This window comes from Acanthochromis polyacanthus, chromosome 15, assembly GCF_021347895.1.
Source record: "Acanthochromis polyacanthus isolate Apoly-LR-REF ecotype Palm Island chromosome 15, KAUST_Apoly_ChrSc, whole genome shotgun sequence".
NCBI classification, from domain to species: Eukaryota; Metazoa; Chordata; class Actinopteri; family Pomacentridae; genus Acanthochromis; species Acanthochromis polyacanthus.
Genome location: NC_067127.1, coordinates 37,325,880 through 37,343,368, shown reverse-complemented (window position 1 = coordinate 37,343,368; position 17,489 = coordinate 37,325,880). Strand labels below are relative to the sequence as shown.

Genomic DNA, 17,489 nt, shown 5'->3' with positions numbered 1-17,489 from the left:
CAGTGAACAGCATCATGCCGCGTCTATCACATGAACAACGTCTCCGGGCACTGGGTATGGTGGAGGCCGCTTTGAGCTACAGTGATGTATCCAGGCGTATGGGCTGTTCCCAACCCACAATCAGAAGCCTGGTCCAAAGCATGCGCCGACGGATTGCTGCCTGCATCCAAGCACATGGAGGCCATGCTCGGTATTGACTGCTGTGATTTTGTGTTTGGCAGGTGCCGTTTTCTTTTGTTAAATTCTTTATTTTGAAATCATTCTTGAAACTTTACATTTTTGTTTCTGCATGCCAATATGCTAAACAAATGATTCATATGAAGAAAATCCAGTTTGGGGCTTCAAAATAAAAATTATGTTGAAAAATATGGTCTCAAAGTTTTTAATGACTGTCAGTCTACAATTGTGTATTAGTGGCAGGCATGAAGAAAATCTTTTTTTTTTTTTATCATGATGAGCTTTTATGATTTAATTTTTTTCGTGATGCCTGACCCTAATATGCCAGTGTATAAATGTGTAGTACATGTCCATACTGAAGAAATAAATTATACCTTTGTCTCACAAATCCCAGGTCCATGACATGCGCATGTTACAACTCCATCTGGTGAGGCTCCCATGTATGGCCACGTTGGATTCAGCCTAAGTCCAGTATCCATGCAGGAGAAACCCTCATGGTCCACACTTATCAATCTTTCATATTGTTTTGTCGCTGTTGCCACATATTTGCATCCATACCTGCAATGCACAACAGTTATAACAGAGAGAGAATTGAACAGATAAAATGAGTTACCGTTTTTCTTTTAATTCCACTGCACTGGTTTACATCACTGTATTCCTGATCTCAAAGTTTGAACATACTTCTAGCCAGCCCTAACACTTGCATCATACTGCGAGTTGTGGATGTCCTTACCTAACCCTCACATTTCCCTAATAAATACCTTGTTGCAGCTGTAGAGAACCTGTGTGCCTCTGGGCAGCATATGGACTTGACCAAGGACTTTGATGGTTGTGAGAGACTAGTCTGTAGAACCTGCCTCAATCTAGAGACTGTTATTCTTCCTGCTTTTTGGCTGAACCAGAGTTTTGATGAGCTTTGTTTTCTGGTCTCTTCCTCTACTGCCTGGACCTGGGCCTGAGTAAGCTCTTCGAGTCTGAAATCCATGCATGCTTTCTGCAACTCTGTTGGAGATAACTGCAGTGTCTCTGGGGTCCTATATGCAGTTAGTGGTTTAGGTCGCTTGCAAACAGACTTTGGGACAAATTCTTAGTAATATGGGGCCCTGGACATCAGCGCTGCACTTCTTGGGGAGTTTGTGTATAATTCTTTGAAAAACTGATTGTACACACGTGGACAAAATTGTTGGTACCCCTCAGTTAAAGAAGGAAAAACCCACAATTCTCACTGAAATCACTTGAAACTCACAAAAGTAACAGTAAATAAAAATTTATTGAAAATTAAATCATCAAAATCAGCCATCACTTTTGAATTGTTGATTAACATAATTATTTAAAAAAACAAACTAATGAAACAGGCCTGGACAAAAATGATGGTACCCATAACTTAATATTTTGTTGCACAACCTTTTGAGGCAATCACTGCAATTAAACGATTTCTGTATTTGTCAATGAGCGTTCTGCAGCTGTCAACAGGTATTTTGGCCCACTCCTCATGAGCAAACAGCTCCAGTTGTCTCAGGTTTGATGGGTGTCTTCTCCAAATGGCATGTTTCAGCTCCTTCCACATATGTTCAATGGGATTCAGATCTGGGCTCATAGAAGGCCACTTTAGAATAGTCCAACGCTTTTCTCTCAGCCATTCTTGGGTGTTTTTGGCTGTGTGTTTTGGATGGTTGTCCTGTTGGAAGACCCATGACCTGCGACTGAGACCAAGCTTTCTGACACTAGGCAGCACATTTCTCTCCAGAATGCCTTGATAGTCTTCAGATTTCATCGTACCTTGCACACTTTCAAGACACCCTGTGCCAGATGCAGCAAAGCAGCCCCAAAACATTACTGAGCCTCCTCCATGTTTCACCGTAGGGACAGTGTTCTTTTCTTCGTATGCTTGGTTTTTGAGTCTATGAACATAGAGTTGATGTGCCTTACCAAAAAGCTCCAGTTTGGTCTCATCTGTCCAAAGGACATTCTCCCAGAAGCTTTGTGGCTTGTCAACATGCATTTTTGCAAATTCCAGTCTGGCTTTTTTATGAGTTTTTTTCAGCAGTGGTGTCCTCCTTGGTCGTCTCCCATGAAGTCCACTTTGGCTCAAACAACGACGAATGGTGCGATCTGACACTGATGTACCTTGGCCTTGGAGTTCACCTTTAATTTCTTTGGAGGTTGCTCTGGGCTCTTTGGATACAATTCCAACGATCCGTCTCTTCAATTTGTCATCAATTTTCCTCTTGCGGCCACGTCCAGGGAGGTTGGCTACTGTCCCGTGGGTCTTGAACTTCTGAATAATATGAGCCACTGTTGTCACAGGAACTTCAAGCTGTTTAGAGATGGTCTTATAGCCTTTACCTTTAAGATGTTTGTCTATCATTTTTTTCGGATGTCCTGGGACAATTCTCTCCTTCGCTTTCTGTTGTCCATGTTCAGTGTGGTACACACCTTTTCACCAAACAGCAGGGTGACTACTTGTCTCCCTTTAAATAGGCAGACTGACTGATTATGAGTTTGGAAACACCTGTGATGTCAATTAAATGACACACCTGAGTTAATCATGTCACTCTGGTCAAATAGTTTTCAATCTTTTATAGAGGTACCATCATTTTTGTCCAGGCCTGTTTCATTAGTTTGTTTTTTTAAATAATTATGTTAATCAACAATTCAAAAGTAATGGCTGTTTTTGATTATTTAATTGTCAATAAATTTTTATTTATTATTACTTTTGTGAGTTTCAAGTTATTTCAGTGAGAATTGTGGGTTTTTCCTTCTTTAACTGAGGGGTACCAACAATTTTGTCCACGTGTGTAGGTGTTACAATTACAAATATTGCAGGGTGATAATTCAATATTGTCTATCATCTTTCCCTGGAAGCATATCAGGATGTTTTATGGATATTATGACAGTCTTCAAAGTATGAAATATTTTTAATGCCTATATACACACGTGGACAAAATTGTTGGTACCCCTCAGTTAAAGAAGGAAAAACCCACAATTCTCACTGAAATCACTTGAAACTCACAAAAGTAACAATAAATAAAAATTTATTGAAAATTAAATAATCAAAAACAGCCATTACTTTTGAATTGTTGATTAACATAATTATTTAAAAAAACAAACTAATGAAACAGGCCTGGACAAAAATGATGGTACCTCTATAAAAGATTGAAAACTATTTGACCAGAGTGACATGATTAACTCAGGGGTGTCATTTAATTGACATCACAGGTGTTTCCAAACTCATAATCAGTCAGTCTGCCTATTTAAAGGGAGACAAGTAGTCACCCTGCTGTTTGGTGAAAAGGTGTGTACCACACTGAACATGGACAACAGAAAGCGAAGGAGAGAATTGTCCCAGGACATCCGAAAAAAAATGATAGACAAACATCTTAAAGGTAAAGGCTATAAGACCATCTCTAAACAGCTTGAAGTTCCTGTGACAACAGTGGCTCATATTATTCAGAAGTTCAAGACCCACGGGACAGTAGCCAACCTCCCTGGACGTGGCCGCAAGAGGAAAATTGATGACAAATTGAAGAGACGGATCGTTGGAATTGTATCCAAAGAGCCCAGAGCAACCTCCAAAGAAATTAAAGGTGAACTCCAAGGCCAAGGTACATCAGTGTCAGATCGCACCATTCGTCGTTGTTTGAGCCAAAGTGGACTTCATGGGAGACGACCAAGGAGGACACCACTGCTGAAAAAAACTCATAAAAAAGCCAGACTGGAATTTGCAAAAATGCATGTTGACAAGCCACAAAGCTTCTGGGAGAATGTCCTTTGGACAGATGAGACCAAACCGGAGCTTTTTGGTAAGGCACATCAACTCTATGTTCATAGACTCAAAAACCAAGCATACGAAGAAAAGAACACTGTCCCTACGGTGAAACATGGAGGAGGCTCAGTAATGTTTTGGGGCTGCTTTGCTGCATCTGGCACAGGGTGTCTTGAAAGTGTGCAAGGTACGATGAAATCTGAAGACTATCAAGGCATTCTGGAGAGAAATGTGCTGCCTAGTGTCAGAAAGCTTGGTCTCAGTCGCAGGTCATGGGTCTTCCAACAGGACAACGATCCAAAACACACAGCCAAAAACACCCAAGAATGGCTGAGAGAAAAGCGTTGGACTATTCTAAAGTGGCCTTCTATGAGCCCAGATCTGAATCCCATTGAACATATGTGGAAGGAGCTGAAACATGCCATTTGGAGAAGACACCCATCAAACCTGAGACAACTGGAGCTGTTTGCTCATGAGGAGTGGGCCAAAATACCTGTTGACAGCTGCAGAACGCTCATTGACAAATACAGAAATCGTTTAATTGCAGTGATTGCCTCAAAAGGTTGTGCAACAAAATATTAAGTTATGGGTACCATCATTTTTGTCCAGCCCTATTTCATTAGTTTGTTTTTTAAATAATTATGTTAATCAACAATTCAAAAGTGATGGCTGATTTTGATTATTTAATTTTCAATAAATTTTTATTTATTGTTACTTTTGTGAGTTTCAAGTGATTTCAGTGAGAATTGTGGGTTTTTCCTTCTTTAACTGAGGGGTACCAACAATTTTGTCCACGTGTGTATAAGTAAACATAAATATAAAAACATATTTACAATATACAGAGGTGCCAAAGGTACACACATTCTTTAATAGAACAGATACTTGTGTAAAAAGAACTTTACTCAAGTAAAAGTATGAAGTTAAACATTGAAAATCTTTTTTGGATTTTCATAGTAAGAGACAGAAAATGCTTCTTTCCTCCATCCTTCCTAGCTTCTTCACCTCTGTCCTTTCCTTGATGTGAGGACAACAGGAGGGTTAAAACATAACTACAGCATATTAATTAACAGAATATATACAGAATCACTCAACATTAACCAACCTACAAAAACAAGCTTCATATAAGCACTCCTGTCTTTGTTGTTGACAAATACACATATACATACTTCATTTATTTTATATGAAAGAGTGAAACCCGCCTTTGACAACATCAGACTTAGGCTGATATTTGTACTTCTAGTCTAATATTTCCAGTTTTAAAAGGAGGGAGAAACCTTCCTTTACAATTAGGCTAATGTTTACACTTACAAAACAGAAACTCTCCTTTGAAACAATCATGGAGTAGACAAATTTTTTGCACTTTTTAAGAACTTTTTGAAAGTTCTGAGGTTGTCAAAGCTGAGGAGATGGTATTTCTCAAAGATTGCACAGTGATGGTGGGACTGTAGTTTTCTGCCCGTTCTGTCAATACATACAAGTGTTTTTTTTTTTCCTGTTTTACTTTGGATGAATATAATGTCTATTGCTTACTCCAGTGGGACAACAGAGACAGAAAGGTTAGCTAATGCACAGCAAATAACCCCAATCTTCTCAATCAGTGCCAGTGAATCTCCTGCTTTTGCAGCCATATGTTCAATGGGCATTGCCCTACTCTGCAGAATGTGGTACTTTCTTTGCACTAATTGTATTACTCTTTCCACATGAATGTGCACATTAGCAAGTTTTCTTGTTTGTTCAACCTCATATGCAGATAGCTGGCTCTTCCCTTTTGTGAATGCAAGCATATACAATGAAGCACAGTAAAATCCAACACCTTCCCTAAAGCCGCGATCTGCCAGAACAATGTCACCGGGCAACAAATTCTTCAGCAGACCACTCTCTTCAGTTAACTGTTACTTACTCTCCCTCCCCAAGCACGAGAGATGTATGTGACATATCCTTGAGGTGCAATGTCAATGAGAAATTTGACAGTGTTATGGTGTTTATAACTGGACCAGGTTTGTGCTCTTGCTAGTAAATTAGAAGGCCTTTCTATGAACACTTTGAAACAGTCCACAATTACTGCAACTTTGCATCCAAATGCTTGCAACACCTCTCGCTCCGGCCACTCAATTAGAAACTCTGTTCTTGCATGAAGTATGTCAATCATCTTGTGCCAAATTCAAGAAGCAGTGGAACAAGACATCTTGAATCTAAAAGCCAAATCCTGCAGTGGAAGATTAAGTCTCAACCGAATTAAGACCAAAATGAGCTGTTCAAATTTGGAAAGTGCAGACAAACCACTTGAGGTGATGTATGGCTCACATAACCTAAACACCTGCATTAAAACTAAGGCGCTGGGCAATCCTTTGTAAAATTTTGTCTTTTCATTGTTCTGAAAAGCCTCTGGATTAAATTCTGCATCCAGTGCTTTTTTTCCTGAGGTCAGTCAGCTCATCTGTTGAGTGACTGAGAACATCCTGCATCTTCTGAAGGTCATTCATGGTCAGGTCAGTCTGGCATCCGACATCTACATAGAATATATTTGGCAAAGGGGATGAGAGAAAGAAAGAAAGGTTAGTTGTATAATTTACGAATTGTATTCATCAAAGTGGTGGTAATAACTTAGGATAAATTCTGGGGTGAACAAATACATGGATATGATCAGTTATCAAAATAGTTAAAGTAACGGCTACATCAAACCTCCATGCATTATATTTGATTTACCGTTTAAGCATTCTAATATTATATTTCATTTACCTTTTGAGTGTTTTAATATTATATTTAATTTACCTTTTAAGTGTTCTGATTCTGGGATCTGTGAGCCCTCACTGAGCTCCAGCAAAGCCCTGGTGGTGTTGGTGCAGGTCTCTTCTGCGTCAGTGTTGGTCTCATTAGCTTTTCTGGCCCTCAGTCTTTCCTCACGTTGACGTGATGCCTCTGTCACTGGTTTACCTCTCTGGTAGCCGAGATGAAGCGTCAGAGACCAGTCTGGAGAGTCTACATCTGTGACAGCACTTGGGCAGCCTGAATAAAATAAACGTGATTAACACCCTATACCGAGAGTAAAGAGGGATAACTGTAGTTTACATCATGTTGTTACTGTCTATGACAACAATTCTCAACCGTTTTCATATTAAGTCAAAAACAGGGCAATCTCAATCAGAAATCTGACAATATTTTTATTGTTACATGATTCCATCCACACACCCAACTGCTAGCATGAAGCTAAAAGGAGCGCTCGTTTTGTTCAGTGGGACCGCGCACGGGGCAGTGTGTTTTTTATACATTCAGAGAAACAGTCCTGGTTTGGTCAGTACAAACGGTGAACAAAAACGAGTGCTCCTTTTAGCTTCATGCTAGCATGTTTATAAAATTTATAAAAAAGATGTAACAAGATTTTTGACTAGTTCAGAAGATTCTGATTCGGCTCTGGGAGGTAGAGGTACAGTAAAACACTTGAGGCAAAAATTTTGGTTTAAGTGCCTTATTATTTTGCTTGTGAAAAAACAGAGTAGGAAAAATATATTTACAATATTTACAATCTGCAGATAACAATGTTTCAGATAGCAACACTCTATGAACAAGTACACTTCAACTATTTTTTTCCTTTAAGTTTCACCAAGAACACAGTCACAATCAGCACAGTATAAAAATGTCCCAACCACAATTCAAGGTATACAAGATTGATACTTTTCTCCCACAATGCAGTGTGGGTAATTGTCCATAGGTTTCAACCAGAGTTCCTGAGTTATTGTTGAATGTCCATGAGCGCGCAAAACCGGAGTACAAATATGACCCTGAAAAGGTGGCAAAAATTAGGTGGGAGAAGACTGGCTGCTAACAACCGCCTACCAGACCGCAGCGGGATGTTGTTGAGTGAGGTTCAGGCTCGTGGGCTCTAGCTCGCCTCTTGTGATAGATGTATGTACCCAAGAGGGCACACCTGGCCAATTCCCTTCGATTATCAGTCTCAGCAAAAACCCTGTTCTCCGAAGCGGCGGTAGCCGATCTCGTGTTAGCAGTGATCCTGTGGCTCGTCTCCTCACCAGTGTGTGTGTGGAGAGGAGCACAGCTGTATTAATCAGACCCGCAAGTGACCCGATTGGTCGAAACGCTACACAACCTGAGACAAGCTGCTGAGGCTGGGATCACACCAGGATGGACACACAATCATTTGGTGTGAGTGTTTGTCAGCAGAGAGCAGTTTATTGACTAGATACACAATAGTTGTGTAGATGTGAGGCTGTGTGAGCTTGAATGTTGTGAGTGAACATGTGAGCGGTTGAGTTGTGGATGTTAAAGTGTGTTTTGTTGTGAGCAGCTGTTGTGAGTGTGTCTCTGTGGATGTGAGTGTTGTTGAGGACAGTGAGGACAGCTCCCCTGTTCTACCACAATGATGGACATGACTGGACAGCTGTCTGCATGGAGACAAAGAGGCTGCAGGAAGCAGGTTAGTTTGGAGCTCTCACCCTGAATCAGTGTCTCCTGAAGCTGGACCTCAGTGTGTGTGTGAGTGTCGCTGTGTGTTGTGTGGCAACACGGTCTCACGGGGATTCGTGAAACTGTCACGTCAGTTTTTGTTTCGGTTTCGTGCGCACCAACACGATGTCGTCATGTTTTTCGTGCCGCTCACCACGAGCGAAACCCGCTGTGGTAATCACATCTGAAAGTGGTTTATACCGGCGGATTCATGACGATTTAAGCTGTCCATCGCGGCGGCGGCTGTGGCTGTGGCTGGATGTCTGGCGGCTGCAATGGCGAATCCGCCGAATTTGCATAGGAATTTAAAGAATGTCTGGCGGCCAAAGCGGCGGCCGCAGCGGCGGCCGCAAACGCCGATGGACAGCTTAGATCGTCATGAATCCGCCGGTCTAAACCACTTTCAGATGTGATTACCACAGCGGGTTTCGCTCGTGGTGAGCGGCACGAAAAACATGACGACATCGTGTTGGTGCGCACGAAACCGAAACAAAAACTGACGTGACAGTTTCACGAATCCCCGTGAGACCGGGCTGGCCTATCAAATATCTCGGCTGAATGCCGGCTTCAGGTCGATTTTACGCTAACAAACAGTCGCATAATTAATGTGGTAATTTCAAGCCGGCACTCCTCATGCAGTTATTAGCCAGATTATGCGAATCGTTTCAGTTGTAGCTGCAGGCTACTGGAGGTAGCTGCTACTTGTTCTGTATGCAAAGCGAGCTGCTGCAACTAGCTGCTAGCATTCAGTAGCACGTTGTGAGGCGTCTGACAAATTTAAAACGTTGGTCAGAAAACGCCTATTTCTCAAATCTGTGGGGTGATTAGGATGACTACTTAACCACATAAAATAAAATAAAAATCGCCGCGGTCCGGCCACAGATCCCGCGGAGGCTTGCATTTCGGTGGGTAGCTCGCAAAGCATTATGGGGCGGTTGAGTATGACTAGTGTGGTCACCGCGCATACTTAAACATTTTCCGGATATGGTATACATCCGGGTATTTCTCGCATACTCAGTCTTTTCATGCTATCTAATGTGAACGCACTACATACTTATTTTGACGTCACACTTAGTATGAGTAGTACATTAGTATGCCATTTCGGACACAGCCAGAGTGGTATGAAGAGTCACATGACAGGAAGTGGAGAGGCTGAGGTGTGGTACTGCTCCTGAACTTCAGCTACTAATGTGATCTCTATTTAAAGGACTGTGAGAGCCTGATGAGGAAAAGATTCTCTGCTCTGATGTGACTCAGCTGCTTTCCAACATCCTTTTCTCTTGTCGTCTTCTTGTTTTGCTCTGGTTGATCTGTTCAGCTCCTGCATCTGTTCCTGACCTTTTATTCAGGACTGTTTTCAGAGTAAAGTTGGACTGAAGCAGCTCCACCTTCTTCAGAATCACAGAACCACCAACAGATGTTGACATCTGCTGTCAGACTCTCCCTGAATGTTAAAGTGTCCTTCCTTTGTTGAACTTCATCAGACTGTGTCCACACTGAGAGAGGGGCTGTGACCGTTTATAGGCAGCACAGCAACACAACTTCAGGGATTATGGGACTGAAAAGGCTTTTTAGGAAAAGTGTTTGGAAGTAAAAGTCCAGTTAAAGAGCAGCTTTAAAAGCAGGCAGCATGTGCAGCCAGGACAGAGTGAAGGTCCCTGACAGGAATCTCAGGCTGCTTTGTGCCTCAGAACAAGCCAACATGTTAACATAGCGTGTAGTGGTGTTTGTGATCCAGACTGCTGCTCCTCCTCCTCATGCTTCTGACCTGGGGCCTATTTCACGAAGCAGGTTCACTGAAAACTCTGAGTTTCTTAACCCTGAAATGAGGGAAACTCAGAGTTTTCCGTTTCACGAAGCGAGGTAACTTAACCCTGAGACAGAGGGGTAACTCTAGCCTGTTTCACAAAGAGGGGTAACTTCAACTCTCGGTCAGTTACCGCAGTAACAGACTCTATGACTCTAACCTGGTCACCAGCAGGTTTATCTGAGAAAACCTCCAGTTTCTCTCCGTCTCCGCCCTCTTTCAGCCACACGCTGTTTCATTTCCTCATTCATTCAGTCAGTAAGCGAGCGAGTTTTGGCGTAGAACAGCTTTTATTAACGATCCAGTGGATAAAGGAGCAGCATTACTGCACAGATCATTAAATATTCGTCGGTAGATTGTTATCAGACCGAGCATAAACGTTCTCGCATTTCCGGACAATTATCGGTTTGAGCGGTACCGTTTCGTAATCGTTTCAAGTCCATAATCTACATAAACAACCTAATCCATCCTTACATTTACATTACCAACCAGTCATGCTCTCACATCCAGCAGATATTGTGTGTTGCACTGCAGTTCTTTGCAAATGAAAGTTTTTTATATAATGTCAGAGATGCAGAGTAAGACAACTGTATGGAGGACAGTCAGAAAAGTTTTCCTGGCTCTGAAACGACTTTTACTCATCATTGTGGTTTTCCTGGACATAAACCTGTCAGAGCATCAAGGAGGATCCACAGGATTGCAGGTGAATGATGTAGAGATCTGTTAAATTCATTTTAAATCATAATCTGTTAATGACATTGTGCTGCAGCCTCAGACTGGGAAAAGTCATTTTAATTTCTTTCAGGATTTCCCAGTGTGATTGGCTGCATAGATGCACACATCCCCATCACAGCTCCCTCACATCATGAACAGGAAGTCCATTCACAGCATAAATGTGCAGGTAGGCTACAGGTAGACTGACTACTGTTTCTAAATGTTAAAGACTGCATCATAGTTCAACATCTGTCATTCTCTGCACTGTCCAGATCATATGTGATGCTGCATACATCATTTCTAATGTGGAGGCCACGTGGTCTGGGTCTGTTCATGACTCCAGGATTTATGGAGAGTCTAACCTGAGCAACAGACTGCAGCGTGGTCAGCAGCATAAAGATTTTCACAATAGAATTCTCTTGTCTCCCTCCTTTAATATACTCTGATGTATCCACTATACATTACAGGAGAGTTTGATGGCCTTCTGCTGGGTGACAGGGGTTACCATGACAACCCAGGCTGATGACCTCATACCCTGACCCTGAACCAGGCCCCCAACAGAACTTCAACCGGACTCACTGCAGGACCAGAGCCCGGGTGGAGATGACCATAGGCCTGCTGAAAGCCCGTTTCCAGAGCCTACGTCTCCTCAGGGTGACCCCTGAGAGGGCCTGTGATATTACTGTGGCATGTGTTGTTCTTCATAATATTACCACTATTAGAGGAGAGCAACACCCTGCCCTACAAACTGAAGACCCAGATGATGAGCCCATCCACCTGCAGCTATCCAGGACAGCAGAGCAGTCAGAGACACCGTATGCAAGAATCACTTTAGAGTTTAAGTCTCCATCATCACCACCACAGCAAATAAAGACATGATACACATTTCATTTGCTCTTCTTTATTTCCTACAAATAAACAGATAGTTCAGTTCATGTTCCAGTAGTTAACATAATTCTCCTGTGACCATCACCACCTCTAACTTGTGCTCCAGTATTTCAATTTCCAGATCTGCCCTCCTAATCTGTTTTTTGGATTTTTCTCAGCAAATGCAGTTTGTAAATCTGTTTTACTGATAACTGGGAATACATAGAGGACATTAAATTATACAGTTGCACATGAATTCCACAGAATGAAGCTCTGGTGTTTCCTGAACATCCATCTCACTGTGTCAGTCTGTGCAGTGGAAGCTGAGGAACCATCCTGCTGCTGTCCAGCCATGCTCTGTTAAAAAGGATGAGAATGTGCAATACTTCAGTGTAGGCTAAATGTCACACTCTATATTCCACCCAAAGTCTGAATGAGAAGAGAACTATCAGTAACATAGCTCTGTATGCCTTTCTGGATCCCCCTCTGTAAAGGCAGCAGACACAGTTTCATCCTCTTCATCCTAGATCAGTGACATGTTTCAGTAAACTTAAACTACCATTTGGAGAAATCTGTGGAGTGTTGCCTACTTACAGTTACAAGGTCTGTTGTGGTGTGAAGGAGCCAAAAGACAAAAAAAGACACAAAAGAGAACTAAATAATCATATATATATATATATATATATATATATATATATATATATATATATATATATATATATATATATGTATCCATGACCTTTTATTCCACCGTTTTACAGGCATCTACTTTCTTTCTGTTGGCTGAGCAGAAGTCTATGATAGGCTTAATTATTTAACAGGACATGATATGGATGCAGACATTTAGGCTATGTGTGGATAAAACAACTGCACAGTCAAACAGTCACTTAATATTTAGGCTACTTTACAATGTAAAACATGATCAACATGAAGTACCTCCATGAGATAATGCCGAGGTCTGACCTGTTTGAACAATGTTTTTATATTTCATCTTAAGCTGCTGCCCTGCAGGATTTCCCCTAAATGAAATGACTTAATATTCTACCATTCAGACAGTTATTCCCTGTAATATTATTACGATTACAAAGGACTACATTTAAACTTACGCATTGATCCGGGCTGTTCTCCACGCCGTCTCTCTCTCTTTTGCAGCTGCAGCGGTGTTGCACTTCTTTCTAAAAACGTGTTCAAACTCGCCATATGAGCGCGTTAAAAACTTCCAGTTCAAAAACGCAGCCTTTCGCTTCCCCGTTTCCATGGTGACTCGTCGAATCGGGGTTCCATTGATGCTGTCTTTTCAGAGTTGCGGTGCACGCGCGTAACTCCGAGTCAAACTACTCCGAGTTGATTAACTCAACTCATATCAGCCGTTGTGAAACCGAAAACTCAGAGTTTCTATCTCAGAGTAGATCAACTCAGAGTTGTGGATTAAACTCAGAGTTTCTTGAACCTGCTTCGTGAAATAGGCCCCTGGAAGAACTTTAGCAGGTTTTTGTTGCAAAAGGGAGCCCAAGTAAAAACACTAAGATTTGAAGCTCATAGTTGTCCAGAAAATATTCACACTGTTGTTTTATTACAGTGAACTTCAGGAGTCCAACTTTTAGTAAAACAGGAAAACAAAGCCCTAGTTTAAAGTTCAGATGCTTCTTTAAGATGTTATTAAAGAACCCGGTTTTAAGACTTTAAGTCTTCATGAAAAAAAAAAAACTTTTGTTCTGAGTCCTTGTTGCATTCCACTGACTTTCTTTAACACAGAACGTTTAGGAGGCAAATTCAAACCTGCATCTAACCAATGGTGGATGAGTTCCTCACAAGGGGTGGTGTTATGCCCAGCTCGTTGTAGAGCATAACAAAAAGGGAGGCCGACACAGTGACAACTTTTAAATAATAAAATTAATTTATTAAAGAACTCAACCAAGAAATAACCCAGGCTAAACCCGACATAATCAAATCCAAACCAAAATTAAGAAGAGTGCCTGGCAGGCACCTGCCATCCAGGAGGGGAGAAAAAAAAAGCCATCTTGGATTCAACCTGCTTTTAAGGGCCCCCAGCAGGTGAAGCCAATCCTGAATAATGAAAGGGAGGGGCAGGCAGAAGGATCTGCTGCTCTGCTGAACACCAGAGGTGAGAGGAGGGAGGGGCAGGCAGGCCAGGATCTAAAATGAAAAGCAAAGACAGGACACAGGAAAACAAACATACTGACTCCAAGTCCTGTGGCCACTATTAGAGTCTTTGTAGCATCAACATGGTGCTCTAGAAAGGGCATCCGCCATTACATTTTCACGGCCCTTAATGTGTTTTACATTTAGCATATAAGGTTGAAGAAATAAAATCCAACGCATCAGTCTATTGTTAGCATTTTGCATACTGTTGAGGAAAGTTAAGGGATTGTGATCTGTGTAAATTGTCACAGGCACAGATGGTCCCACATACACCTCAAAAAACTTCAGCGCCCAAATCAAGGCCAACGTCTCCTTTTCAACAACTGAATAGTTCAGCTGATGACGGCTGAACTTACGTGAAAAGAAGCAGACTGGATGTTCAACTCCCCCCTCCCCTTCCTGTAGGAGGACAGCCCCAGCTCCAACATCACTTGCATCTATATGTATTTGAAAAGGTTTATCAAAAACCGGAGCAGCAAGAACGGGAGAAGAACAGATCAGTCTTTTAACATCGTTGAAAGCAATCTGACATTGAGAAGACCAGACAAAAGGGGTGTTTTTATGCAAAAGGTTAGTAAGTGGGGTGGCCACAGTAGAAAAATGACAGCAAAAACTGCGGTAATATCCCACTAACCCTAAAAACCGCATCAGCTGCTTTTTAGATGTCGGCACAGGATATTTATCAATGGCCTCCACCTTTGCCTGCACAGGACGAACTTCACCCTGGCCTACAACCTTGCCAAGATAGATCACCGTTGCTTTAGCAAAATCGCATTTTGCTAAATTTACAGTTAAATTTGCATCCACCAACCTGTCAAACACAGCCTTCAAACGCTCAACATGAATTTCCCATGTGTCACTGAACACTACTACATCATCTAAATACGCTGCACATCCTGGCTGACCAGCTAGCACCATATTCATAAGACGTTGAAATGTTGCTGGAGCGTTTCTCAGTCCAAATGGCATGACATTATAGGAAAATAACCCCCACAGTGTAATGAAAGAGGAAATTTCCTTGGCCCTTGGGGTTAATGGCACCTGCCAATAACCTTTTAAAAGGTCAAGTTTTGTGACGAACCTAGCACTCCCCACCTGATCAACGCAGTCCTCCATGCGAGGCATTGGATAACAATCAGGCTTGGTGACTGCATTAACTTTTCTAAAATCCATACAAAAGCTATCTGACCCATCAGCCTTATCTGCCAACAGACATGGAGAGGCCCAGCTAGAGCATGCTGGCTCCGCTATCCCATGTTGCAACATGTAGTTCCCCTCCTTCTCCATCCGCTCACGCTTTCCCATGGACAGGCGATAGAAGCGCTGTTTGATAGGTTTAGCATCCCCCACATCTATGTCATGCTCCACTAGGTTAGTGCATGATGGTGTATCTGAGAAGAGAGATAAGTGAGAATGAAGCAACTTCACCAGGTCTGCACGCTGATTGTCTGACAAATAACCCAACCGACTGTCAAGATGGTTAAGGTATTCAGAATTGTTGAGCCTCCCTGTGAGAATAGGCTCAGCCGGAACATCAAAATCTTCAGAAGACGAGACTAATTCTGTGGCTACTGACCTTCCAGGATCACACTCAACTTGAGAGGTAGAGCTGGGAAAATGATAGGGCTTCAATAAATTTACATGACACCACTGCACCTTCTTCCTTCTGTCTGGTGTATGTACCAAGTAGTCCCTATCTGACATACGACACTTAACTGTGTACGGGCCACTAAACTTTGCTTGAAAGGGTGAGCCCACCAGTGGCAACAAAGCCAACACCTGATCTCTGGGTTCAAACACGCGAGATTCAGTTTTGCAATCAAAAAGCTCTTTCATTCTAACCTGTGCACAGCTAAGCCTTTTGTGAGCAGTGGCACAGGCAACATGCAAATGGCGACGAAAATCGTTTACATAGTTTAAGACATTATCAGGTGGCTCAGCACGCTTCAAATCATCAGCCAACACAGCCAGTGGACCCCGCACCGTGTGCCCAAACACAAGTTCATTGGGACTAAAACCCGTACTCTCTTGGGTAACCTCTCGTATTGCAAGCAACAACCAAGGCAGGCCCTCCTCCCAATCCTGAGAAAGCTCAGTATAATAAGAACGCAGCATAGACTTTAATGTCTGATGAAATCGTTCAAGAGCTCCCTGAGACTCAGGATGGTATGCACTGGAAACCTGATGTTTAACCTTCAACTGTTTCAACACTTGGGAAAATGTACGGGACATGAAATTACTCTCCTGATCTGTTTGCACCACTTTTGGGATTCCAAAGGCAGAAATAAATGAAACCAATGCTTTCAATACCGGCTTAGTTTTAATAGAACGCAAGGGAAAAGCAGCAGGATAACGAGTACTTTGGCACATTACTGTCAATAAGTACTTATACCCAGTCTTACTTTTTGGGAGCGGACCCACACAGTCAAGTAGCAGATGTTCCAATGGCTTCTCAGTCACCGGAATGGGGTACAATGGAGCTGGTTTAATCTGTTGGTTCGGCTTTCCAGTTAACTGACAGGTGTTACAAGTTCTACAATACACTGCAACATCCCTTTTCAAACGAGGCCAGTAAAAATGGCGGAGCACTCTATCATATGTTTTCTTCACACCAAGATGACCTGCCACCCCATCATGTGATGTGCTCAACACTAGATCTCTAAACTTCAAAGGGACCACAACCTGAACAACACTATCTACCTGACCACCATCCACTACTCGGGCCCACTTCCTCACCAGCAATCCATCACTAAGAAAGTAGCCACCAGAATCACAACTGAGCTCACTTTCTGGGCAAACCAATTCAAACAGGGATTTCAACGTAGGGTCTGCGGCTTGCTCCTTAATACACTCCTCTCTAGACAATGATGGAATAGAAAACAATTTGAACTGCTTTTTCTCTTCACAACTCTCTTTAACTGGAGAAAACAACTCCTGAGTGGGCTGAAAATGGTCAGACTGCTTTAACTCAGTTTTACTCTTGGACCGTGTCACAGCACAGGAAGAAAAAACTTTGGGGTACTGTTTAGCACACTCATCTGGTTCTTCTGAAATCTGCAATGGTGAACAAACATGTGGCGGATTCTTCTTCCAAACCCTAGCTCCCGCTAGGTCGTTACCTAGAATAATGTCTATACCATTAATCGGCAGCTGAGGACGAACACCCATTTCCACCTCTCCACAAACCAGATCGGAGGAGAGATGAAAACGATGCACATCAACCCACAAAGGTACCAACCCCACACCAAGTACAGGAGATTTTTTCCCTGTAGCAGTACAGGTTGAAAAAGGCAAAATATTCTCCACAATCAAACTCTCAGCAGCTCCTGTGTCCCGCAAAATCTTAACAGGGATCTTATTTTCACCATCCAAAGATACAAAACCATCTGAGACAAAAGGTGCATACGTCCCATCAATACCCTTGGATGAAGTAGGATTGAGGGAAAAAACATTCAACCCAGCCATACCAGCACTTAAGGTAGCAGAGACTAGACCAGTTGATTTTACATATACACTGGAATCAACAGATTTTCG

General features: G+C 42.3%; 1 protein-coding gene and 1 long non-coding RNA gene across 10 annotated transcripts in view; one reads left to right on the top strand and one right to left on the bottom strand.

Moving 5' to 3' along the window:
• The window catches only part of LOC127537596 (NACHT, LRR and PYD domains-containing protein 14-like), a 174,209-nt gene that overhangs the window by 92,821 nt on the left and 63,899 nt on the right, over window positions 1–17,489 (bottom strand). The window lies entirely within an intron of this gene.
• On the top strand, window positions 10,770–11,815 carry LOC127537599 (uncharacterized). Of its 2 annotated transcripts, XR_007947317.1 has the most exons (3): window positions 10,770–10,914; window positions 11,017–11,112; window positions 11,198–11,815. It is a non-coding gene; the product is annotated as an uncharacterized LOC127537599 (long non-coding RNA). The 2 variants fall into 2 exon arrangements; XR_007947316.1 differs by having other exon boundaries at window positions 11,017–11,815.